General features: G+C 36.5%; 1 long non-coding RNA gene and 1 pseudogene across 1 annotated transcript in view; both read right to left on the minus strand.

Annotated features, from left to right (window-relative positions):
- The window catches only part of LOC125921904 (uncharacterized), a 143,173-nt gene that overhangs the window by 49,714 nt on the left and 66,771 nt on the right, over positions 1-26,688 (minus strand). The gene's annotated exons all lie outside the window — the stretch shown is intronic.
- On the minus strand, positions 2,723-3,033 carry LOC125921898 (ATP synthase subunit g, mitochondrial-like; annotated as a pseudogene).

Genomic DNA, 26,688 nt, shown 5'->3' on the forward strand with positions numbered 1-26,688 from the left:
AATAACGGCAGAATTGAACTATCTGGATTGAGGTAGCTGTGGTGGAGAAACTTCTATCCCAGAAGACTATTAAGAAATCACATGAGCCTCTGTATCCTGAAGTAAAATGAGATATCCTAAATCTATCTTGTAGCTGGATTCTCTAGCCCTCCATTTGTGCATCATTACAGAACAATGGTAGGAACCAATGTCACATTAGTTCTAATAGTGTTTGTTTTACACATAACGTCGATCGAAGAAGACAAATTTTAAATTTTTTTATGTTTATTTATTTTTTAGAGAGACATCACACACTCATGCATGTGCACAAGTGGGGAAGGAACAGAGAGAGAGGGGGACGGATGATCCGAAGCAGGCTCTGTGCTGACAGCAGAGAGCCCGATCGATGCAGGGCTTGAGCTCACAAACTGAGATCATGACCTGAGCCAACGTTGGATGCTTAACTGACTGAGCCCCAAAGCTCAGGCACCCCAAGAAGACAAATTTTAAATGTAGCTATTTATTTATTTGTAAAGTGCAGGCCACTCCATGACCTAGAAAATACTCCGGTCCTAGAAAATTTCCCAGTATAAGGTATGACAAGTACAGATAATTTCTAGATTGCAAATTCGACTACTGATCTACATTTTAGAAATCAGAAAGGCGAAGTTCTAATAAACTATAGTTATTGCTTCTTTAAGTAACTTTATTGAGATAGATTTGTCTGTGAAAATTATATGCATTTAAGGCATACAACTTGATGTTTTGATACATATACATTGTGCAAAGACCACCACAATCAAGGTAAATACATTACCCATCACTTCTACATTATCACTATTGTGTGTGTGTATGTGTGTGTGGTGAGTATATTTAGATTTAATATATAAGAAACTCATACAACTCAATAGCAAAGAAATGAAATAACTCAATTTTTAAAATGGGCAAAGGACCTAAATAGACATTTTTCAAAAGAAGACATACAATGGCCAATAGGTATGTGAAAGTGTTCTCAATATCACTGATTATCAGGAAAAATGCAAATCAAAACCACAATGAGATATCATTCATACTTATTAGAATCACAATTATAAAAAAGACAAAAGATAACAAGTGTTGAAGTGGATGTGGAGAAAAGGGCACCACTATTGGGGGAAATGTAAATTAGTATAGCCATTATGAAAATATGGTATGGAGTTCTTCAAAAAATTAATAATAGAAATAACATATAATTCTAGCAATTCTACTTCTGGGTATATATCCAAGGGAAATGAAATCTGAGTCTCAAAGAGGTATCTATATTCCCATGTTCATTACAGCATTAGTGACAACAGCCAAGACATGGAAATAGCTTAAATGTTCACCAATGGACAGATGGGCAAAGAAAATGTAGTATATATACACAATGGGATATTATTCAGCCTTAAAACCAAAAAAGGAAATCCTGCCATTTGCAACAACATGGATGAAACTGGAGGACATTATGTTAAGTGAAATAAGCCAGACACAAAAAGACAAATACTGTATGGTCTCACTTTTAACATGGAATCTAAAATAATCAAATTCGCTGAAGCAGAGAGTAGAATAGTGGTTGGTTGCCAGGAAGAGAAGGGGATACAAAATGAGATGTTGGTCAAAGAGCACAGTTTCAGTACTATAAGACAAGTCAGTTCTAGAGATCCAATGCACAGCATGGTGAATGATAGTTAACAATACTGTATTATACAGTCATTCACTTACTTGGTAAATGTTTATTGAATGTCTTCTTTATGCTGGGGCCAAAGGATCCAGAGATCAAACCCATTATTATTATTTTTCAAAATAAACTTTCATTCCCATGCTAAATAAGCTTACTGGCTAGTATGGGATATATAATTCAACAAGTTGCTATAAATTAACTAAAGACAAGGTTGAAACTCATGCTCACTGAAACATAAGCTTTCTGGCTCCAAAGTAGTTTCAGTCTTCTCCACTCTAAGCTGCCTACTAAGAAATTATTGCCTCATTAAAATATTCATCTAAATCACCCTCCACCTCCCCATCTAAACTGCCATGTCATTTTAACATGGTTGGAAGTCATTACTCAGATGATGCAACATATATCTACCCAATCACTGAACAGTCACCTTTTACAATTATGATAGTTGATGTGCTTATGACCCCATCAAACATTCTCTTATTCTTCCCTCATTTGATTTTCAACCATAAAAGAAAAAACTCATTATGCAAAAACATTTCCCAACCCTCAGAATATTGATTTGAAGGCGAGATTTCCAACACATCACACAACATGGAGGTTTTACTTAAAGCACTTACTTAAAATATCCATATATCTTCTCAAGCTTTATTTTCTGGCATAGGGCAAAAGTGGCTCTGAAGTCAGAATGGGTTCAAATTCTGGCTCACTACTACTACTTATAATAATAATTATTATTATAATTATTGTTATATATAATTATATAATAATAATTATATAATAATGCATGATTATATTATTATTTTGTAATTCTATAATAATAATAATTATTATTATTATTGTATTCAAATACCAGTCTGATCACACATGGTCCAAGAAAACTCAAATAATAAGCCAAATATAAACACATGTTAAAGACTGCTCTTCAAACATCATGGCCAATGATGCTATGTTTATTGTATTCCTTATCTTATTGTTTCAAATGCCAGTCTGATCACACATGGTCCAAGAACACTCAAATAATAAACCAATGTTAAAGATTGATTTTCAAACATTATAGCCAATGAGGCCATGCTTGTCTATGATCTTGCCAACATAAAATCACATCCATACCTCAGTAGCCACCAAACCATTCAACAGAGCTTCCTTAAGTATGAGCTGTTTGAAGCTATGATTTTGAACACTCTCAACTATTTATTTCACGCTCTGAATAGCTTTAGGGGTCTTAGCAGGGGTTGGAAGAACCAGCTCAACCTTGGCATTGGGCCAAAATGTGGCCAATCAGGGCTCCGAGTAAGTTATATCAGTGTTTACCAGCGCTGGGCCTTCCCTGTGAGGTTATGGACAAACTGGGCCATGGTTCCAAGATGCATAAAGGGCTCACAACTTATTAGCTGTGTGACTGTTCCCAATAGTGTTGCTATGTATCAAATCAGTTCAAAATTTGGTAGCTTAAAAGTAATTATTGTGTTGTCTCACAGTTCCAGTGGAATTTGGGAAGCCATGGCTAGGAAGTACTGGCTCCAAATCTCTTATGAGCTACAGTTAGTGTGAATGGAGCTAGAAAAGCAAAGATGGACTGGAGCTGCGGGGAGCTGGTCAGGCACCTCTCTCTCTTCTCCAGATGGCCTTTCATTAGAGCTATTTTGAGCTTCCTCAAAACAAGATGGCCTCAGGGCTGTGGACTGACAACATGGCAGCTCAAGGCTCCAGTACAAGTGTTCTAGTGATGCAGGTGGATGCTGTGTCTTCTTTCCTGACCAAGCCTTGAAGTCACTCAGTGCCACTTCTGCCACATTCTGATCGTTTTATGCGAGTTCCAAACCCAACCAGATTCAAGCAAAGGAATTAGACTTCCCTTCGTAATGTGGGAGTGGCAAGATTTAAGAAAAACAAATTTAAAGAGAGATATTGCTATGGCCATCTTTAGAAAATAAAATCTGCCACAGTGACTTTGGACAAGTCAGCTAACTTTTCTGTGCCTCGGTTTCCTTACCTTTAAAATGGTTATAATATATGGCACTTCACTGGGTTCTGGAGATTTAAAGGAGCTAATACATTTTAAGTGCTTAGAACAGTGCCCAGCACGGAGAATGTCATTCCTTAAATTTAATTTTGTAAATTTAATTTAATTTAATTTAATTTAAATTTTATTAGCATCCTTCAAGTCTCAGCACAAATATCACCTATTCTGCAGAGCCTTTCCTATTAGTCTCACAGATTTTTCATTCTCCCTTCCAGCTTAGCATGGTACCTCTTTCCTAATCCATCTTTTCAGATTCATTGTAATCATATGTTCATAGCCCTAGATCCTCCAATGTACCGTGAACTTCTCAGGAGAGGGAAACAAAATGGCTGCTCAGTAGCACAGGTTTGTTTTTTAGAGAATGACTCAGTCCAAAGTACAGGTACAAATGAAATGAAAATGAAAATGTAGATGAAGGTAGATGATGAAAACAAGCTAGGATAATACAAAATAAAGAAGGTAGGATATAGCAGGTAATGAATATCTGACTTCCACTTAGGTTTACTCTTCAGTCAAACTTCTAAAGGTTACAATTGCCTTAAGAGGGGGTTGCAAGAGATGATAGGATTTCCTATGACAAAACAGAGCAACAAGTTGAAAGCTCTGGCCTCGAATTAACATCTAGAAAGTAGATTAAATCTGTTGTAATAGACTGCTAAAATTTAACCAGCTTTTCCTACCACTATCATTTAGCATTTAAAGTGTCATAATTAGAAACACTGAAAGAAAACTGCATTTGAGAATGAACAAAAGCTTTAAACTTATGAATGACGTGAATCTGCAGCATTCTATTGTTTTTACCAGAGAAAGCAACATTAATGGCAATCAAACACAACAAAAAATATCTGTCCCCAGGTATCATACAGAAATCCACAGAATTTTTACTAACAAGCAAGACTGACAGGTACTTTCACCAATAGAAAGGTACCTGTATATCACAGGAGAGTCCTTTAAGATCATAAGTGAGACTTAGTCTCTTACATCAAGAGTAATCATTTAAATTCAATAAAAAAATCATAGTACATTAACATTTCAAAAAGCCATTTGTGAATAATATGCCTCTAGAATTTATTATTTTTATTATTATTTTTTTGCTCCAGAGTCTAGAGATATTTAAAAATGAATTTTTTAGTTGAACTCTAGGAACGTCAGATCTCAGAAACAACAGACCAAAAAATTCTAATTAGCTGTGATGAACGTTGATTATAGAGCACGGATATAACAATGATTACAGAAGAAAAAAAAAAAAAAAGAGGTGATGCATCAGTCCCACATATCAAGTATGGTTGTGTAATTAGAGAAATTTAATCACAGCAGGCATATGTGATGTATTTGTATTTGTGCCACTTTGTGGATTCACAGGCAGAACTTTCTCAGAAAATACAAAAGGAATAACAGCATTCCTATTTTATAAGCTTTACCTTTAAGCCATTTACTTCATGAAGGTCTTTTTTTTTTGTTCTTTTTTCTATTTCTTCCCCATACACCCCACAGAAAAACCACTTCTTTTTCAGCAAAATACTCCATACTATTACCTTATTCAGTTGTTCTCTCCTGAATGTTCCCAGCTCATTAGGATTAATAGAAGATATGCATATGTTCATAAGGAAAAATAGGCCCTATTTATCTGAAGCATTTAGTTTTAAAGATATGGTGCCCCAACTGAGTTTCAGAAGGAAACAGAATAGACCCAGTGTGTCTAAAGATGAAGCCATGAGCAGTACTCACAGGTTCTGTGACATCAGCCAGAGCTTTGCTGGCTCATGAATAAGTTCCAACATATAAGAAATCACTTGGCCAGGTGAACTATCACAGAAGATTCAGTGACCTGTTAGAAGGTCACAAGGTTTATCTTGAACAAGAGTCTGTCTTGCAGCTTGTTGCTTTTTGATTTCCTGATTTAAGTGATGGATGAGAAGAAGAGGTCACCTAGGCAGTACAGAACCAAAACCAAAGCAAGACAAACACAAAAATGCTGTTCTTGCAATATATTTGTAAAAGGTATTTGAGTGATCATTGGTGAAGTTGGATTAAACTATATAGTTTAACATCATGACAGTGTATCTGTGTTTGCCCTGAAAACTCTGCTTAAGTACAGCAGTCTCCTGTTATCGGTGGGGGATATGTTGCATGACCCCCAGTGGATGCCTGGAACCATGAATAGTACCAAACCCTACACTATGTATACTATGTTTTTTCCTCTGCATACATACCTATGATAAAGTTTAATTTATAAATTTGGCACAGTAAGATAATAACAACAATAACTGATAATAAAGTAGAATAATTATAACTATATGCTATAATAAAAGTTATGTGAATGTGGCCTTTTTCTCACTCTTTCTCTCTTTCTCAAAATATCTTATTGTGCTGTACTCACCCTTCTGATAATGTGAGACGGTAAGACTCCTACATGATGAGATGGAGTGAGGTAAATGACATAGGCATTGTGATGTAGTGTTAGGTTACTCTTGAACTTCTGATACTATGTCAGAAAAGGGATCACCTGCTTCCCAACCATAGTTGACTGTGGGTAACTGAAACCAAGGGAGGCAAAACTGTGGATAAGGGGGACCACTTTATAACAAAATAGAGAAATAGAATGAATCGTTAGAAGTTCACACACACACACATACACACACACACACTTTGTGTAGTTTCTTTAACATTTGTGTATAATTTTTCCAGACTCAACCTAATACAATGCAAATATATTCACCCATATTATAACCTTGTTTAAAATATTCAGAAGTTCATCATCATGCATTTCAACTGCAGAAAAGTTTCTCTTTGATAGAAAATGAATTTTTGTATAAACATATTATTAAAATGGGAAGAAAATGTATCCTATTTTTACCTGAATCTAAGAAAGATCTCTGTATATCAAAACAGATATCCTAAGTCCTTTCCATGACTTAAGAAATTAGATGTCATCCTTCCTCCCGTCAACACACGCGTAAACCGTATCTATTTGATTAAAAACTTCAGTACATGATGTAGTTGTTCAAATGCTTGTTGAGAAAAGGAAACTGTCCCAATACATGAGTGAAGCAGGCACTGGTTGTAAATGACCTGTTTATACTGTGTAAATGGTGGGCAAGGGTAAAGATTGTTGACAAGAAGGGATTAGGCCTGAGTGTTGTCCTTTGCTATGGTAAGAGAAACTGTGCATTTCATATGAAATCTCTCAATCTTTAAATCCATATAAACAATTTATATGGACCAAACAAGAATTCTTTGGGCTGACTTGACCTACCAGCTACCGGCTTGCAAACTCTTCTGTACTAAGACTGCTGAAAGGATCATCAAGTAGAAGGTGAACCTCTGTAGCCAGAGGCTGCTAGAGCTCAACCGGACAGACTAGAACCCCACTTCCAACGGCCTCATAAGAAAATATGTGTGTGGTGTGGCATACTTCAAACTAAATTAAGCCAAGTCAATAACTTGGACGAGCAAAGAGTACAGGGAGATTGTGGGGGAGAGGAGAATTACCCAGAGAAAGGTGCCAAGGGAAAGCTGGTGGTTACAGAAAACACTGGTCAGTCGAGGGTCCCAAAGAAAACTGGCTCACCACAGACAACCAGCTATCAGGTGTTAATCATAGAGGAGGACACAATAAATTTCCATGAACAGTACTAAGAACGAATGAACTCTGGCGTTATTTATGCCAAAGTGAAAATTTTTAAGCCAGTTGTTTAGGCTTCTTAAAATTATATATACCAGGATGGGCCCCAGAAAAAGGGTCTGAAGGAACATAAACCTAAGTGAAGAATGTAACTGTCACAGCAAATGCATATTTTGTTAGCTGATAAATTAGCACAGGGACAAACAAGGCTCATAATGTAAGCATTGACATAAATTACTGTGCAGTAACATGGCAATTGAAATGTGTAAGAGACTCCTCTGCTAATCTACAATTTCCCACTTTACTGGTATCCCCTGGATGTTTAAATATGAGGAAGAAGATTAAAACCCTCAGTTTTATCTTGATGTCCTTTAGCAACCTCAGTTTAGGCTATAGGAATATGGCATACATACAGGAGAAGTGGCACAGAGCCTTCCATACCACCTGTAGACCCAACCATTAAATGTGAAGAACATCCTTTCAATAACTTGAGAGCTTTTCTTGACCAGAATTTCACTGCCTTGACAGTCTGAGAGTGCTGAAAAGGACTGCTTAATGAGGGAGGGATGCTCAAAAGCAGGTTGAGCATGAGGTCACCAGTACGATGGATTGGGCAGAGTTACTCTCTTCTACTTGGGAGACAAGCAAGGGCAAAAATAACACCATGGCCATCTCCAAAGTAAGAGAAAATTAGACTGTTTTCTGAAAGAATCTGCTATTTAGGTAGTGGAGAAGAAGTGAGTACTTGGACTGGGAAGCAAGGTCAAGCTAATAAAAGCAGTAAGTAGAAATTGTCACTCTGCCTAAAAATAGCACCCTGGTTTCAAACCAAATCAAGGGTAAATTCTCGGGCTACCTCGCAAAGCCTGAACTGCAAAGGAAGGAAGAAAAAAATCAGATTCCCCATGGCTCTTGAGTTAGTTTTAGTTCTCTTCCACAGACCCAGCATAAACACAGGTTTTAATAATAAATGGAATTCAAAGCACTGTTTGTAAAAAGATTCGTACTTTCTTCACAATAATCCTGGAAGGGTATTATGATCTAGATACAGGCATACCTCATGTTTATTGCTCTTCACTTTATTGCTCTTTCCAGATATTACATTGTGTACAAATTGAAGATTTGTGGCAACCCTGCATGGAGCAAGCCTTCCAGAGTCATCTTTCCAACAGCATTTGCTCACTTTGTGTCTCTGTGTCATATTTTAGTTAATTCTCATAGTATTTAAAGCTTTTCATCACTATTAGCTTTGTTATGGTGATCTGTGTTCCACGATCTCTGATCACCATTGTAACGGTTTGGGGGTACCATGAACCACACCCATATAGAATAGCGAACTTAATAAATATCATGTGTGTTTTCACATCTACACTGACCAGTCAATCCCCCATCCGTCTCCCTCTGCTCAGACCTCCCTATTCCCTGAGACACAACAATATTGAAAGTAGGCTAGTTAACAGCCTTTCAATGGCCCCTAAGTGTTCAAGTAAAAGGAAGAGTTGCATGTCTCTCACCTGAAATCAGAAGTTAGAAACAATTGAGTGAGGAACACACGTCGAAAGCTAAGACAGGCTGAAAACTAGGTAGGCCCCTTGCATCAGTTAGCAAAGTTGTGAATGCAAAGGAAAAGTTCTCAAAGGAAATTAGGCATGCTACTCCAGTGAATGCACAAATGTTAAAAAGCAAAACAGCCTTATTGCTGATATGGAGAAAGTTTGAGTGGTCTAGATCAAAGATTAAACCAGCCACAAGATTCCCTAAAACCAAAGCCTAATCCAGAGCAGGCTTTAGCACTCTTTAATACTGTAAAGGTTGAGAGAAGTGAGGAAGCTATAGGAGAAAAGCTGGAAGGGTCAGTTCATGAGGTTTACGGAAAGAAGCAGTCTCCATAACATAAAAATGCGAGGTGACACAGCAAGTGCTGATGTAGAAGCTGCAGCAAATTATCCAGATCTGGCTAAGCTAAGTAATGAAGGTGGCTACACTAAACAACAGATTTTCAATGAGATGAAAAAGCCTTCTATTGGAAGGAAGTGCAATCAAGGACTATCATAGCTGAAAAGAAGTCAACACCTGGCTTTAAATCTTCAAAGGACAGGCTCTTTGGTTAGGGGCTAATGCAGCTGGTGGCTTTAAATTGAACACTCATTACCATCCTGAAGATCCTAAACCTTTAAGAATTAGCTAAATCTACCCTGCCTGTGCTCCATACAAGGAACAAGGAAGCCTGGATTACAGTGCATTAATTTAACAGCATGGTTTACTGGATATTTTAAGCCCGTTGTTGAGACCTACTGCTCAGGAGGGGGAAAAAAAAAGATTACTTTCAAAATATTACTGTTCATGGACAATGTACCTGGCCACCAAGAGCTCTGATGGTGATGTATAACAAGATTGATGTTGTTGTCATGCCTGCTAACACAACATCCATTCTGCAACCCATAGATCAAGAAATAATTTCAACAGGCATTAAGGAGGGCACTTTTTGGGATGAGCACTGGGTGTCTTATGTACGAGATGAATCACTGGGTTCTACTCCTGAAGCCAAGACTACACTGTATGTTAACTAACTTGAAAATATTTTAAAAGAGGAAGTAATTTCAACTTTCAAGTATTATTTCTTAAGAAATATATTCCATAAGACTATAGCTGCCATAGACAGTAATCCTTCTGGTGGATCCAGGCAAAGTAAATCAAATACATTTTGGGAAGGATTCACCATTCTAGATGTTATTATGAAAATTCATGATTCATGAGAAGAGGTCAAATTATCAGAATGAACAGTAATGTGGAAGAAGTGGATTTTAACCCTCATGGATGACTTTGAGGGGTTCAAAACTTCAGTGGAGGAAGTAACTGCATATGTGTTTTAAGTAGCAAGAAAATTAGAAGTGGAGACTGAAGATGGGACTGAATTGCTGCAATCTCGTGATAAAACTTGAATAAATGAGAAGTTGCTTCTTATAGATTAGCAAAGAAAGTAGTTTCGTGGGATGGAAACTACCCCTGGTGAAGATGCTGTGAAGACTGTAGAAATGACAACAAAGGATTTAGAATATTACATAAACTTAATTGACAAAGCATCAGTTTAAGAAGATTGACTCCAATTTTGAAAGAAGTTCTACTGTGGATAAAATGGTATCCAACACAGCATCTCTTGCTATAGAGAAATCGTTCATGAAAGGATCAATCAGTGAGGTAATATTTATTGCTGTTTTATTGTAATAAATTGCCACAGCCACCCCACCCTTCAGCAGCGGATACCCTGACCAGTCAGCAGCCATCAACAACTGAGGCAAGACCCTCCACCAGAATAAAGATTATGACTTACTAACAGCCCAGATGATGATTAACATTTTTTAGCAATAAAGTATTTTTAAGTTTATTTATTTATTTTAGAGAAAGGGAGAAAGGGAGAAAGGGGGAGGGGCAGAGAGGAAGGGGCAGAGAGAGGAGAGAGAATCCCAAGCAGATTCCACACTGACAGCAGGGCTTGATCCCATGAACTGTGAGATCATGATCTGAACTGAAATCAAGAGTCAGACGTTTAACTGAGTCACCCAGGTGCCCCACCTATAAATTATTTTTAATTAAGGTATGTACAACTTGTTTTGTTTTTAGAAATAATGCTATTGCACACTTAATATACTACAGTATAGTGTAAAAATAACTTTTATATGCACTAGGAAATAAAAAAATTCATGCGACTTGCTTTACTGTGGTATTTTCTTTATTGAAATGTTCTGGAAACAAACTTGCAACATCTCCAAGGTATGCCTGCATTCTGAAAGAAAACATTAAGTTCAGTGAAGTCACTACAGTCACCTAGCTGGCAGCAGAAAAGTCAGGATTAAAGCCCAATAGGTTTTCAGACACTTAATGTAATAATATTTTAATGGCACTCAGATTTCTGTGCTCTCTCTATATATATACATTCTTTCAGTGTTATTCCAACTGTTATGTTTTTATCTTCATCAGCCATTGTCTGATTTTTCTGATCTTGTCATCCTTGGTTACTTGTTCTCCATTCAGTCTAAGGCACCTACTACAGTATCATTCACTGATCCTGTTATTGAAGGGCAAGGTTACAGTGAACTTTTAAGACATTTGCTGGGGGGTTTGCCCAAAAGTACAGGGCAAAAGCAAAGACAACAGGAACAACAACAATGAGAACAAATTCTCAAAAAGAGGAAATTAAAAATGTTATACTGCCACAGCAATAGGACTGGAGAAAAGTTGGTGTGGTGGGGAGCGAAAGGGGATTAAACCCTAGAGCTGAAAACCAGAAAAATAAAAAAGCTGAAATGTTCAAATTTGGGAAAAAAAACCAGTGAATTTTGAAGAAAAGGAGAAAAACATGCATATAATAAGAATTAATTTCCATATGTCTCTAAAGGAGCACCAGGAAAAGGAAGCAATTTGGCAAATGTATCTTTTGTGTTTAAACATCATTTTGATTTGTGATAGATACTTGTCTTTCAAGTATTACATTTTCCATACCTGGAAAAGATTGGGAAAATAGATTCTTTAAGCTGTTTATGAACTAAATTCTATCTGACTTTTAACATAGAGAAGAATTTCAATAATAGTAAAGATCTGTGATAAAGGGGAAAAAAAGAGGCACTGTGCTTAGTTTATTTTCTTGAAGGAGCAGTCTCTCGAAAATGTAATCAACTAGAATTTGGCATATTATAGATCACATTTAAATTATCTTTAATAAAAAGGAGTAAACGACTTAGAATAAACTCTTAAACATGTACACACACACACAACACGAGGCTAATGACTAGAAAACAGACTTGCTTTTCTGAAGCTTGCAAAGAGAGAAGAGCTTCTCACCTTTCACCTGCAGCCTCCTTTCCCCAATGACAGAGCTGCTATTGATTATAATCCACTGTCTGGTGCCTGAAAGCTAAAATCCAAGTAATTACTGCTGGTGGTTTAACAGTTCTGTTTGGGTGAAGGGATAGAGGTAGATTGAGATAATTATCCAACAACTTATTATCTTTTAGACTGCTGGTCAACCTGTACGTCTTTGAAACTAAGCATCTAAAGCTTTTAATTGCAGAGAAACTCTTGGGATAAAATATCAGCTACTGATATGTAGGCAAATTAGGTCATTTTTGTACATGTAAAAAGAATACCTGTATCCTTCCCTTCAATATCCTCCCCTCTCCTGTCACCCCAATTCCCAATGGCCATTGATACTATGAACTCACCTCCTTCTGGGGATAACTATGGCCATAAAGCTTGACTCATGAAAATATTAATGGACTTTGTATTTTCCCTTCATGCTTTTCTTCCAGTTTCTTTCTGCTTTTAGAAAGGGAAATCAAAGAATCTCCTAGTTCACCTCTTTTATCACCCTTGTGAAACATCTGTCACTTGGGAAAGTAGATTCATTCACAAATTTATCATCAGGAAATAAAAATATTTGCTGAATCACAAAATATAATATATGCCTACATAGTCAATAGTGAATTCCCCAGTCTTGGGGGCTATTTGCTTCAGGAATTGGCATTTTAGGATCTCTATTCTCAACAATTTGAACTCCTCCCTAAAGTCACCAATTTCACTGCTGACACACACTCATGTTCTTTGTGTATTACCCTTGTATTACAGTAAATTGCTCACAGGCTTTCAAAAAATTAGAAATAACATTGCATCTTCCTCTAGGTACTTTTTCATTTTTCTCCATTCTCTGTCTAAGCCCTCATTCCCCTTACCCATAGCATCTTTTCACGTGTCCCCAAAACTTCCTCTTCCAATTCTCTGTAAGCTGATAGCTGTTTCCATAATTTTTGGAAAAAAAATACATTCTTAAAGTCACCAAGAGCATCTTTATTGTAAGCTCAGTGGCTTTTTCTCCACACTAATTTGCCTTGAGCCATATTAGGTAAAGGAGGAAGTTTGTGAGTGGGTGCCAGGTTCTCCACGTGATACAAATACCATCTCTTTGTTTCCATCTTTTCTATCTGCAGTGTTCATTTTATTGTTGGCTTCCAGACTAACTGTCCTTAAAGTACTTTTACGTATTGTCATTCTTTTGCTCCCATACTGTCAATAGCACTTCCCTCCCTGCCCCATAAATGCATCAGATCTAAACTCCCTTTGCTTGTCTCATATGGTCCTCCATCAGTTTGTACACAGAAGTCATTCGTTGGGAGCCAACTTTGAGGAAGATTAACCTGGCAGTTTGTATGCTCCAGCTGTTCCCCATGAAGAATGAGCTTATATAGGATATAAGAAGGGAAGTAATATCCTTTATTTGCTTTCAATTGTATTCATATTTAATCTCAAGTCTCAGGTTATAACACACTAGAACTTTAATCCTTATAAAAGAAAATAAATTGTTTTTTCTTTTGGGTGGGGGGAAAGGCTTGTGACAGCTGAGGGGCTCATAATCTCATTCTGGTGAGATTATTTATTAGTTTTCCCCAGTTGCTTTATTTTTAGGAATGCACTGATGGCTATTGATGATCAGATGCAAAACTCTAAACTACTTATACATAAGTCTACGATCATCACATAGAATGTAGGGAAATGGTTACCATTATGAACTCAATTTATTTGTTAATACTTCATTAGTTTCATGTTAATATTTCTTTCTTGAAGCTTAACCCACAGAGAATTTCATTACCACTACTATTCAGGTGTCAAATCTCTTTCTAAAACAAAACAAAGGAGAATCTTTTATAAAAGTGGATCTTTAGTTTTGCAGACAAAAGAAACTGTGAAAAAGAAGATTAAATCTTCATCAGTTTAACTCACAAAGCAGATGCATAGGGAAATAGCATTATTCACCATTTAAATTGCCTAATTAGTCTTGGGAGGTTTTTTTTTTTTTTTTTTTTTTTAGTCTGTCCAAGGTAAAGGAATTCTACATCCAGTTATAATAATGCTAAATTTCTAAATAGTAGATTTAGGTAAATCTTCCATTGAAAGAAATAAATCACTTCTGTGCTGAGGAAACTCTATTAAGATACCATCTGAAAGATCTATGGAGCCCTGAAGTGGAATACATACATTTTTAAAAGGATAAACATAGGGGAAAATGTCTGTCATGCTTTACAGTGAATATATCCACCCACATGTTCAAGAGCTCCCTGATTTATTCTCAAGTAACAACCTTGACTCTTTAAACATTGTTTATGATGGTCAAATTGGAACATACACAGAGTTTGAATACAAGCTATCTGCCAGTAGACTTCCTTTTGAGAATAAAACATTCTTAAAGCATCATTTACTTTCACAAACAGCATATGCTCACCATGTGGCACCATTCTTGTTAACACCAAAGTAGCAATTTGAGCTTAACAGCTTATAATAATAATAGTATGTGATGTCAAGTCCTCAGAGTCTCAGATGTCAAAGGTGATCATGAACATAAATGCAAATTCCCAAAATCTGCTCTGCTGGGAGAAAAGAGTCTTGCCAAGGCCAAAGAATCCAGTAGAAATACAAATGCGTGGTCTCCGGCTTCTAATAAGCCCAGAAATTGTCTTTCCAATTTCTCTGCATCACCTTCATCTGGTTCTAATGCATATACATGTCTAGTGAATTAGTTCCCCTTGGGGGAAAATTTTGTTGTTTCAAGACCTTGAGATTTTCAATGAAGTGCCAATGATCTGATACAAATTGTTGAAAGTTTTATATTACAACTGTTCTCTTTTATACGAGCCGACTGTTTACTTTTCGAACACCTTCAAACCTTCTAGCATTTCAGAATAATGTTTAAAATATGGCACTATTAAGAAACTTCAAGATTACAGCTGTGAAAACAGACCAAGTCATTATAATCAGTGAGAAAGTCCCTTAACTGGGATTTCAGAATATGAAAGGAGCCCATGCACAGAATTGGCAAGGTAAAAACCAAAGAGAGAAAAGAGAGAAAGAAAGAGGGGAAAAAATCCATCAAGCAAAGAAAGGGGGTGTTTCCATTCTTGACAGCCCACTTGAAAAAATAAAAGTAATTCAGTATTTGAGTAGAAGACATTTTATGGGGGAGGGAGGTGTAGTTACTGCATTGGCTTGAATAATGACTCTATATATTACATCTCTTAGAGCACTTACTCTTTTTCATTTTAAATGGTTATTAACCTATCTGCTTTTTCTACTGACTGAACTCTTCAAGTACCAGAACCATGTTGTATGTGGCCTACAAACTGAGACCTAGTATATTACAGATATTCAATATTTTTGGTTAAATCAATGAATCAGACTATAAATAATATAGAAAACACATGTTTTGCTCAGAGTAAGATGCAGAGGCAGGAAAATGATGGGTGAAGAAAAAATTATTCCATATTAGCATTGTATTAATGGAAAGAAATGCTCAATATACATTAATATGGTATGGTAAGATGATCACAAAGAATAAGCAAATTATATAACATTTACTTAGGGAATCCTCATCTCAGATACAGGCTGTAGTCCAACAGTGTTTGTTTTTCCCTTGGGCACTGAACTACCTGGGTTGCAGGAATAGAGAAGACAGAAGGTAGTAGAGGATTCATGTGATTTGATTTTATAGAACAGTGCCCTGATAAGTAAGGATAATGAGACATTCAAAGGTCCTCCTGAAAGAGTGTTTCAGATAAATCCAAATGGGGTAAAAGGGAGAAATTCCAAAAAGGGGCTCAGTGGACTGCTGGATTGAGGGAAGTGATATCCTATCTCAGCTGGGCCACAGGCACTGTGTCTCAAGTCTCTTTTCCTGTCTAAGGTGTCTATCAGAAATCTTCATTTCTCTCCTCAAGGTCTACAAACAATATCCACACTCTTACTTTCTCCCATCTCTTCTATCCTGAAACAGACTCTGAGATCATGACCTGACACAAAAACAAGAATTGGACACTTAACTGGCCAAGTCACCCAGGTGCTCCAATGCAAAGGTCTTTATCTCTACTTCTACACCAGCCTCTCCCTTCCTACCCACTGGACTCTAGCTTCCAGCTCCATGACTCTGCAGATACTGCTCTCACTAAGGTTGCCAATGAACTCTTAATTGTCAAATCTATAAACACCTTAGCTTTCACTGTACTGAAGGTTTCTGTTGCATTTGATACTGTTGATCCCTCCTTCAATCATTATATAAAACAGCTGAGAATAATAGGCTAGTTATGAGAATTAATGTAAGTAAAGTACTTAGCACAGCTTTTTGCACATTGTATGGGCTCTAAAAATTGTTTGCTAATCTTATCATATTATTGGATTTCTTTGTTGCCTTTGTGATTCTATGTTTCCTATTAAAGGCAGGTGTCCCTCACCCGATGAATGTCCTTATCATCCACACACTCTTACTGTATAATCTTACTGGTCTTTTTATTTCAAACCTACTGTGTTAAGATTGTCACATCCATATCTCTAGCCCAGTGCTCTACTAAAGCTTTATATGTATATATCTAATTTCCTGATGCAGATTCCTATCTCAACTGGCAATGTGTTCTGTGGAGGTGGGTTCAGGGGGTAAAAATCACCCCCCAGTTGAGAACTGATGGTTAACTTATATATGGTCATTTGTTTCTCTCCTCAGGTGACGGAAACTTCTTGAAAACCAGCACAATGACTATTCATCCTTATGTGCCTTGGACACACTACAGAGCTCCACATATACTGAAGCCACACATTCAGCTCCACCAGTCTCAATTTAGAACATCTTACTTTAATGAGAAATCATATGTATACCCCCCTCCCAAACAGTCCCTGTACAAGCTATTAAATTTAGTCCTGATTTCTTTTACAAGGAAGCATTTGGAATATTTCAATAATGAGAAAAATACATGTTAAGTGGATGGTGACTACAATTTTGAGATAAGAGCATTCTGTTAAATTTAGAAATCAGATGAAACCTTTCTTCAGAAAAGGTTTGAATAATAATACACTCTATTAAAAGAATGATTTGCTGGATTTTTTTAATAACCCAAAGAAATAGGAACTTCTAAAAATTTCACAGCAACCTAAGTCTAAGACTTGAAAAAAATAATAAAGTGCTGGGGTTTCTATGTCTGAAGCCATCACATCTATGGCTCTATGTCAATTTATAATGGTAAATGTGCCACAGCAACAAATTTGTCATGGGAATTTTCACAGCAATAAATATCACAGTCTGGTGGCAGTAGATGGAGTTATGGATCACACCCTCACAAGTCTTAGGCCTAGTTTGGGGAATGTGACACATGTAATGCACATTAGCTGAGACTTTCAAATCTTTTCATGCTTCACAAACCACACCAGATTGGCTGAATTGCAGAATATATTCACTGCCACACAGTAAATTGTCCCCTTAAGCCACACCCCAGCTGATTGCGGGAGACAAATAAGTAATATCAGACCTTCAAACCAATGTGATACACTGGGAATGAGGATCAATCTTAAAATCACTTTGATTAAAAAATTATAATGTTCTCCATTGGTCAAAGGCATGAAACTATATGGAATATGATTTACTAATAACACCATCAATTAAAAGGTAAAGTATTAGAACTTCCACATTCCAGAAATGGTTTATTATTGGCCTCAAACTTAAAATCTTTCTAATTGTGCCTCTTATGAAACACCTGTCTTGTGCTTCCTTTTCTTGACTCATCCTCCCCCAACTCCTTCCCACTCCCACCAGAAAAACAAACAAACAAACAAACACCAACTTGGTCACCTTGTCTCTTTCATTTTACAAACTTTCTTTTCCTTCCTTTGATTTTTAATTTAGCAAATATCCTATATTCTATACAACAGGCCATACACCTCAGGTGGGTCCTAAAAAAGTCAATATCATCTTACCTTTAAGGAACTAATAAACTGTTATTAAAAAACACAGAGGTGCTTGAGTGGCTCAGTTGGTTAAGTGTCCAACTTTGGCTCAGGCCAAGATCTCATGGTCTGTGAGTTCAAGCCCTGAGTCAGGCTCTGTGCTGATAGCTTAGAGCCTGTGTTATATTCTGTGTCTCCCTCTCTCTCTGCCCCAGCCCTGCTCATGATGTCTTTCTGTTTCAAAAATAAATAAACATTAAAAAAAACACCTACAAAATGATTTTAAAACCAGGTAGAATGTGAAAGTACCATAAGGGGGAAAATTAGGTGTCATAGAGGTGATATATTACAAGTAGAAATTGAGTTGGGATATGTTCAGGAAAACATCAAGGCAACTATTTTTTAACATACGTGAAAGCATAAAATATAGCGTGTGTCTCACGGTAGGCATTCAACAAACATTTATCTTCTTTCCTCCTCTAGAGGTGTTATAGGCTAAACTGTGTTCTCCTCAAATTTATATGGTGAAATTTTAATCCCCAACACCTCAAACCTGTAATGTATAGATAGGGTTTTGAAGAGGTAATTCGGGTAAAGTGAGGTCATATGGATAGATCCTACTCTAATATTATTGATGTCTTTATAAGAATAGATTAGGACACAGACACACAAAGGAAAGACCATGAAGACACAGGGATAAGACAACCATCTACAAGCCAAGAAGAGAAGACTTCAGAAGAAATCAACCTTGTCGACAGCTTGATCTTATACCATTATCCTCAAGAACTTTGAGAACTTAAATTTCTGCTGTTTAAGCCACCCAGTGTTTTTACTTTGTTATGGCAAACTAATAGAAGGGTCAGTGAATATAGAGATAAGAGAATCCCTTAGATCTCTATTTGTAAGGAGCTGAAGCTTGGGAATTTTGATTTACTAGTCAATAGGAAGTCAAACAAGGTTTGTGAGCTGAGAATGTCCTGAAGACTTGAGTTTAGATGAAAAGTTTGGCTTTTGTGTTTGGATTGTGATGACGGGGAGATAAATTTGCAAGATAAGTTTGGGGAGTATTGGGTCATTGGATCAGCCAAAGTACAAAATAATTGGAATTTGAACGGGCTCATGATACAGAAAATGTGAATTGAAGTCAAGTGCATTTAATTTAATAACTGAATAGGGGCGCCTGGGTGGCTCAGTTGGTTGAGCATCTTGACTTTGGCACAGGTCATGATCTCACAGTTTGTGAGTTTGGGCCTCATTTTGGGCTCTGTGCTGACAGCTCTGAGCCTGGAGCCTGCTTCAGATTCTGTGTGTCTCTCTTTGACCCTCCCCAACTCGTGCTCTGTCTCTCAAAAATAAATAAAAATATTACAAAAAAAATTAGCAAAATTACAAAAAATTAACGGAGAGCCAAGGAATGAGAAAGCTCACTGGTATCAAGTATTTAGCATGGTACAGATTTAGTGATAAATAGTACAATTTTTATAAAATTAAAAAGATGAGTATTTTGTAAATATAGAATATGTTAAAGATTTTATTCAACACATTAATTAATGAAAGAAAAACAGTAAAACACACACTCACACACACTCCTAACAAGGGCAATCAGGAGTGCTGAAATTAATTTGTTAATAAATGTCAAATTGGTTAATATTATAAAGGGCAATAACATTATTTAGGTCATCTTTTCCATAGTGCACTAATCAAATATGAGTCTCTGGGACACCATTCCTTTGTACTGCTACACAGAGGATCATTTACATGACTATCAGTTTTTTAGGACTTCTATGTCTTGAGAGTTGTAAAATAGCCTAGTCAACAGAAAGTCAATCAGAGGTACATACTCCTATAGAATTATATAATCCCCAGAGAGTCCTCTTAGACAATGCCCAGCACTCCACTGAGAGGAAAGATACCCTGTAATCTCTATTGCCCATTTCCAAGTCTTGCAATATTTTTTTTTCTGACAATAAATGTAAGAGAAGCTATTTTTCATTTTAGATATGTTAAATATGCAGTGCCAAGGAAACACTCTGGGGAGAAAGTCCGGTATGCAATCAGAAGTGTGAGGCTACACACCAGCAAAGGACCAGGTTTGCATAAATTTGTCAGTTCGGCTTGATTTTTCCACATACCTCATCAGTGAGCTCATTGAATTGGGACACAACCACAGGCTGGAACTGGAGACAACTGCCAAGGACTCCATCCCTTCCCTCCTTCTTGCTTATTAATAACCTATTTTACTGTGATCCCTTGTTCTAACAAGATTAAACACCATGGTTCTGTGTTTTGACCTAGCTTCTCTTTTTTTTATCCTTTGATCCCTGGTATTTATTTTTTCTTTTTGGTATCTGGACCTTGGCTTTTCTCTTCTGCTGGGCAGGATCCTTGAACCCATATTTCAGCTGATACATCTTGTAGGAAATGCTTGATTCATTCTAGACCTAACAAGAAAGAATCCAATTCTCATCTTAGTCATTTGGCTGGTGCTCTGGTGAGCCCTGCCCAAAAAGAGGGACCAGAGAAGTAGATTTGAGTCACCTGCATGAAGATGAACTTTTCCATATAAATGTCAAGATTTCCAATTTTTCCTCTAGCCTTTAACTTCTGTGGTTCACTGACAGAATCTCCTCTTTATTATGTACGTGCTGGGTATTTGCCATGCAATTTATAAATAGCTCTGGTAACCTCTAAGTAAAACAAAATGTTCATTCATTTACTCATCATTTATTTCAGTCATTCATTCATTTGTCAAAAATTACTAAATTCCTCATATGTGCTAAGCACTGCACTAGGTGCCAGAAGGTATCTAGATAAATAAAATATATCCTTGCCCTCCAAAACCTTAACCACTAAGTGCTATAAAGCAATGAATTTCTGACCTTTTCAAGTACATTTCACATCTGCAACATGTCCTCTTAGAAGCCTTGCTCATAAAGGAGCCATCTGTCAAAACAGAGTAGGCTATAACCCTGAACGGCTGGGAGTCTGAGCTGAACCCCAAAGAGATCTCCTCATTTCACATCCAACTCTCACCCTCAGGAGTTTGCTAAAGCCACACTGAAGCTAACTTCTTTCTAATCATAAATATTACCCCCAGCATTACTTCAAAAATCTTGTATTTTTACAAGGAAGTAAAGGTGATGGGTTAACTGATTTTTTTACAAAATTATTTGATTGTTTTTGTGATACACTTAATGTTATATTCAGAGAAAGTTATCAACAGCTTCTACTTCTCAGAAATTTGGCTTCATTACCATCATCTAAAATTTTCAATCCAAATCTCCTGTTTATCTAATAATTTTGAAGAATCTTTAATAAGAGTACATTTATCCTAATTTTATAGACATTTATGTGACCAAAGTTATGTTAGGCAACATCACCAAACTAACCAGGAAATTAGTACAAGATGAGAAAAGCATGGATGATTCTTCATATTTGATACCAGTTAATTAAAAGAATATAAGTTTCTTTTCAATGGAAATAACTGATGGGTTTCAATTAATATGAAGAATTGAGAAAGCCAGATCCCTTCATGGAGAGGGAAGATCCTATGACTGGTGAAGCTATGTATGAGTAATTTAAATTTTGTAAACAAGAGATCATAATCTCGTTCTTTAAATCTTCAAAGGGACTAGACATAGCCAGCATTTCCTTCCTAGCAGATGTATTTCTTTCAGAAATTCTTCCAATGCAAATATCTTGATGACCAAATGAAACTCCAGACCACCAGGAGATAGCTCTGTTTGAAGCATTTTTGCTTCATCTGAATGTGAGAGTAATTGTAGAATAGGTCCACTGGTGTGTTCCCCCAACATTCCACTGTCCCTCCCCTCCCCTAAAGAAGCAACTACAGATAAGGTACAAACAAGGAAGTAAATAAATAGGTATCAATATAGATAGGTAGCTCTCATATATAACAGGGATTATGTAGAGTGTGTTGCATTTGGTTGTTGAACATTTTGGGATAGGCCAACAAGTGAAATTAGAAAAAAAATCTTTTTCAACTCAGCATGGTAAGAAAATGACAACAACAAAATAATATCACACTGAAACAAACAAAAACCTTGTTCTGTAACCATATCTGATGAGGAATGCTTTCGAGAACAAACTCTGAAGAGGAAAAATACCACCCAAAGGGCCATATTTATTTTGAACAATGACCTTCTGTCTCTTTTGCTATATGTATGTTTTAACCCATACACAATTACTTATTGTTATGGATGTAACAACATAAAACCCCACATTTTCAGAATTTTATTTTTAAATTCTCTCCAAGTAATGAAGATGCATGTATGTCATTCTATCCTTGAGCACGCACAAAGAACTAGTAGGTCGCTTTGAAACATATAGGCCTATAGTAGGGGGGTGCATTTTCAAAATTTACCAAGGTCATTAATGCACCAAATGTAAATGGTCTCCCATTTATCAAATGCCCTGGGGAAATCAGGAGATAATTGAAATGATAGATGAAGAGATGAAACTCTAAGCTAATGGGCTGTATATCAATGAATCAATGTCACATTTATGAAAGGTTTTGGAAAATGATTCCTATTCTTTGCTTATTTCTAAAGTTTTAAACCTCGGGAAGGTAAGCTGTAGGAGGACAAAAAAGTGAATTAAAAAGAGACCCTATCAATCCATCAGAAACATTTCTGCTATAATTTTTCTCATGGTGGTTTGCAAATTCCTATACTAAGTTCAGCAGAACTTATCACTGTCTCCACTTTTGTATTTGTGTTGTCTCTCTTTTTCTTTCTGTGAAGTCATCAGTTCATAAATGATTTCACCTAGGAATCAATTTTCCTACTTCTTTTCCCTGACAAACTTACAGGAACTTTATATAAGGGAAGAAAAAAAAAAAAGATAAGTATGTTGAATAAAGATTTAAAAATAAAAGATACTTAACAGAAGGCCATGGGGGAAGGGAAGGGGAAAAAATAGTTACAAACAGAGAGGGAGGGAGGCAAACCACAAGAGACTCTTAAATACAGAGAACAAACTGAGGGTGGATGGCGGGGTGGGGGAGAGGAAAAATGGGTGATGGACATTGAGGAGGGCACTTGTTGGGATGAGTACTAGGTGTTGTATGTAAGCCAGTCTGACAATAAATTATATTAAAATAAATAAATAAACAAAAAAACAAATACATAAATAAAACTTTCAACTTGGTTAAAAATCAAAAATGCTTTATTGACAAAAAAAAGTCATTAAAATGAGTTTTGGGTGACTTAAAGTTAAACTTCCCAAGGAGAAATCTTATTTTCTAGAGTAAATTATTTAAAGTTAAGTGAGACATAGGTCTGTGGAAACGAAATGGTATTCAAAAACAGACTTTCTCTGCTCTCAACGTGACTAAAAATTGGCAAACCAAATACCAGATGAGGGGAGACATATTAAAATACAAATGTAAAGTCGAACTGGTAATGAGTGACACAAGCGTCTTCCCAAGGCAAATGGGGTTTTGTTTATTGAACAAATACATATTTTGATACCTTTCATTGATAATTTAAAAGCTGCTTGTGTTGAGTTCATGTTTCCTCCAAGTCAGCCCCAGATGCTGGTGCTCATTGTGGCTGTCAGAGATGCTCAGTGAAACAGAGAAGCACTAATGGTGGCTGTGGGCACAGGTGATCAGCCTTAGAGGAGGGGTGGGGTTCAGGGGAGGAGACCTCCAGTTCTAGCACAGGGCAGTACCTTGACAGTTGTTTCCATCAGAAGCCACACAGGAAATGATCTTGCTGATGGTTTCACCAGGCCAGTGATAATTGCCCCCCTTAGGGCCTGAGCTAGGAAACACAGTCAGACAAAACGAAGCAGACCCTTGAACTCAAAGGGAAGGAATGACAGAAAATGCCTGGAAGAAATCTCTTCATATTGAAAAGGTTTGGATCCTAAGCTCTTTCAGAATCTGAAATCCTGGACACAAACTCCTCAAATAAATGTCCTGAAAGAACTTTAGTTGCTTATATGCACACTGGTTGTTAAAATATTGCTGTATGTATTTCCATACTGGTGGAGAAGTAGTCTCTGTCCTCCAGTCCCTGAGTGCCCCCACCCACTAGATGGCTCCCTCCATCTCCGCTGGACCTCAAGGACCTCTCCCAATCCAGATAATAAATTATTAAAGCTAGCAGTAGGGGGCCTCTAGGACCCTAGCAGCTCTGGTGTCTGCTCTGAATTTGTGGCTGTCCTGTTCCATACAAGTGACAAAGTAATGTTAAATATCACCTTCGCGTATATCCAACACTTCAAATGAAGTACTATGAATTTTATTGGTTTTCTTATCCCACCTTCACCATGACCACCTTCCCTTTCATACCAGGGTTCCATACACTTCACACAAAAGTAAGCTTCCCCAACCCCCGCCACCATCACCTGTACCTATAATGTTACCAAAAGAGAATATTAATATAACTGTTTGGCACCGAATTCAAAGTTTCAATTATTGTCTCCAATTCCAGTGGCCCTCTCTGAGATTGGCACAGCATGAAATAAATGAAAAATGAGATGTGACTATAAAGTGATGAAACTGATTTTCACATGTGGCCTGTGGGATTTCCTTGATTACTTTTTAGTCATGCCTTGTATTAGTCAGTAGGTAAAGCTAGCCTTCTGAGCAGGAAGATTTCTTACATGGCCCAAATAAAATATGCATTCTCTTCCCCACGCTCACTAAGCTTCTTTACATAGGAAAATGTAGTGCTTATAGAGAACTCCAGAGCCTAATTAGGCCTTTTTGCACCATTAATCTGCTCTTTTAAAATATTTTGCTCTGAGAGCACGACACAGAGTTTTATCTGGCATAATAGAATACTATCAATGTCCCTAATGGTCAGCCAACCATTTAATGACTAAAATAGCAAAACCTTACTTGGTACACAATTTTTATGATGATGGAATTTTCAAAGGGTGCCAAACAAATTAACTGAGCGACTTGGTCTTGTCACCACTGGTCTCTCACATAACTCTTCAGTCATAAGAACAAGGTGAAAGTGGCAAAAAAAGCGTTTTGCATAGACACTTCAAGAGATCCATTTACCCTGTGATTTTCTTTATTGGGATGAACCTCTTCCTTTACTTCTGCAGAGTTTAGAAACTAATGGTATGATGTTTGGGTGTGGTTGAGAGGATGCTTCCTGAAATTTTATCACTGAACTTTATTAATGGCACAAAGAAAAACAAGACAGTAGCATTTGATGCCAGAGTTTTGTTTTCTTATCTGAACAAAAACCTAGTATCCTCAGAAAGTGAAATCTACTGTTTATGCTGTTAAGCCAACCTCCTTGACATAATTTCAGCTCATGTCAATTGTCTATTTATAGTAAAAAAAAAAATCAGAGTCAAAGGAAGAAACAGTACAGATAGCTGCTCAATCTTAGTGTTGATGTAGGCATTAATATATCCACATAGAGATGGTCAGGTAATCTTCATTAATATCATGTTGAATATCTTGCAAGTATTTTCCCTCTGTTTCACAGACAAAGAAAATAATACGAGTGTATAACACTATACACATGTTGTTTTACCAATGTGGTATTACATTGGTCATTCTCTTTTACACAATACTTCATTTTATTAACTCAATAATATTCTGTGAATATTTTCCAGGTTATCACCATTCCATAATGTTTTAAGAACTGCAAGGAAGTGTCATGATTTATATAAGAAGTTTCCTACTTTGGAGCTTAGTTTATTTCTGTTTTCAGCATTATCAATATTTCTATCAATATTCTTCTAGGTAAATATTGGTGCATATTCCTGCTTACAGTATGACTTCTTAATGCTGCAGAAAGCAATCAGACACAATTGAGACTCACCTGTTATTTGTATGCTAGTCTAAAAGTTCTGCAAAGGAAATATTGCAAGTATACTCTGCACTTGAAACTATAATAATGATTTCTGTGTTCTCTCCTCAGAGAGCTATTTCAAAGTGCCTGCCACGTGTACCCTGCATTACAAATAAATAATCACAATATTTTGCATTTTTAAAAAAGGGTCTTGATTTTTAAAATTTCAATTTAAAGCAATGCTTTAGACCGGAGATAGTCGTATTCTCTGTAAAATTTGAATCATAGATAAAGCATCTCAAATCACAGGGGAATGGTACATTATTCAATAATTTGTGTTTGAATAAATGATAAGCAATCTTGGGGAAAATCCATTTAGAGCCTCACCTCACACCATTTACCCAAACAGATTCAAGTAGATTAGAGTTAAATATTTTTTAAAACAAGTTATTAAAAAACTGAAATTGATATTCATTAAATCTCTGAAGAGGGGGAGTTTTTAACAATCAGAAGTTAAAAAAAATCACAAAGACAATAATCAGTGAATTGATTGAGCACAAGCTCATGACATTTTTTTAACTTTTGCATGTCACAGAAACATAGATCAAATGAAAGAACAAAGTGTAATGTTTGAAAATACATCAAAATAACATCACTATCCTCACTAAAGAGAACGCAATTATTTAGAAAATCATTAAGTAGATAGATAAATTCTGTAAGACAACTCACAGAAGTTGGCAATTCCCATATTTTAGCAAGTGCTTTAGAAACACCATTCTCACTAGAAATCAAATAATGTAAATTAATACAGTAATGATATAGAATG

The sequence above is a fragment of the Panthera uncia genome, chromosome C2 (assembly GCF_023721935.1).
Source record: "Panthera uncia isolate 11264 chromosome C2, Puncia_PCG_1.0, whole genome shotgun sequence".
In the NCBI taxonomy this organism is placed as follows: domain Eukaryota; kingdom Metazoa; phylum Chordata; class Mammalia; order Carnivora; family Felidae; genus Panthera; species Panthera uncia.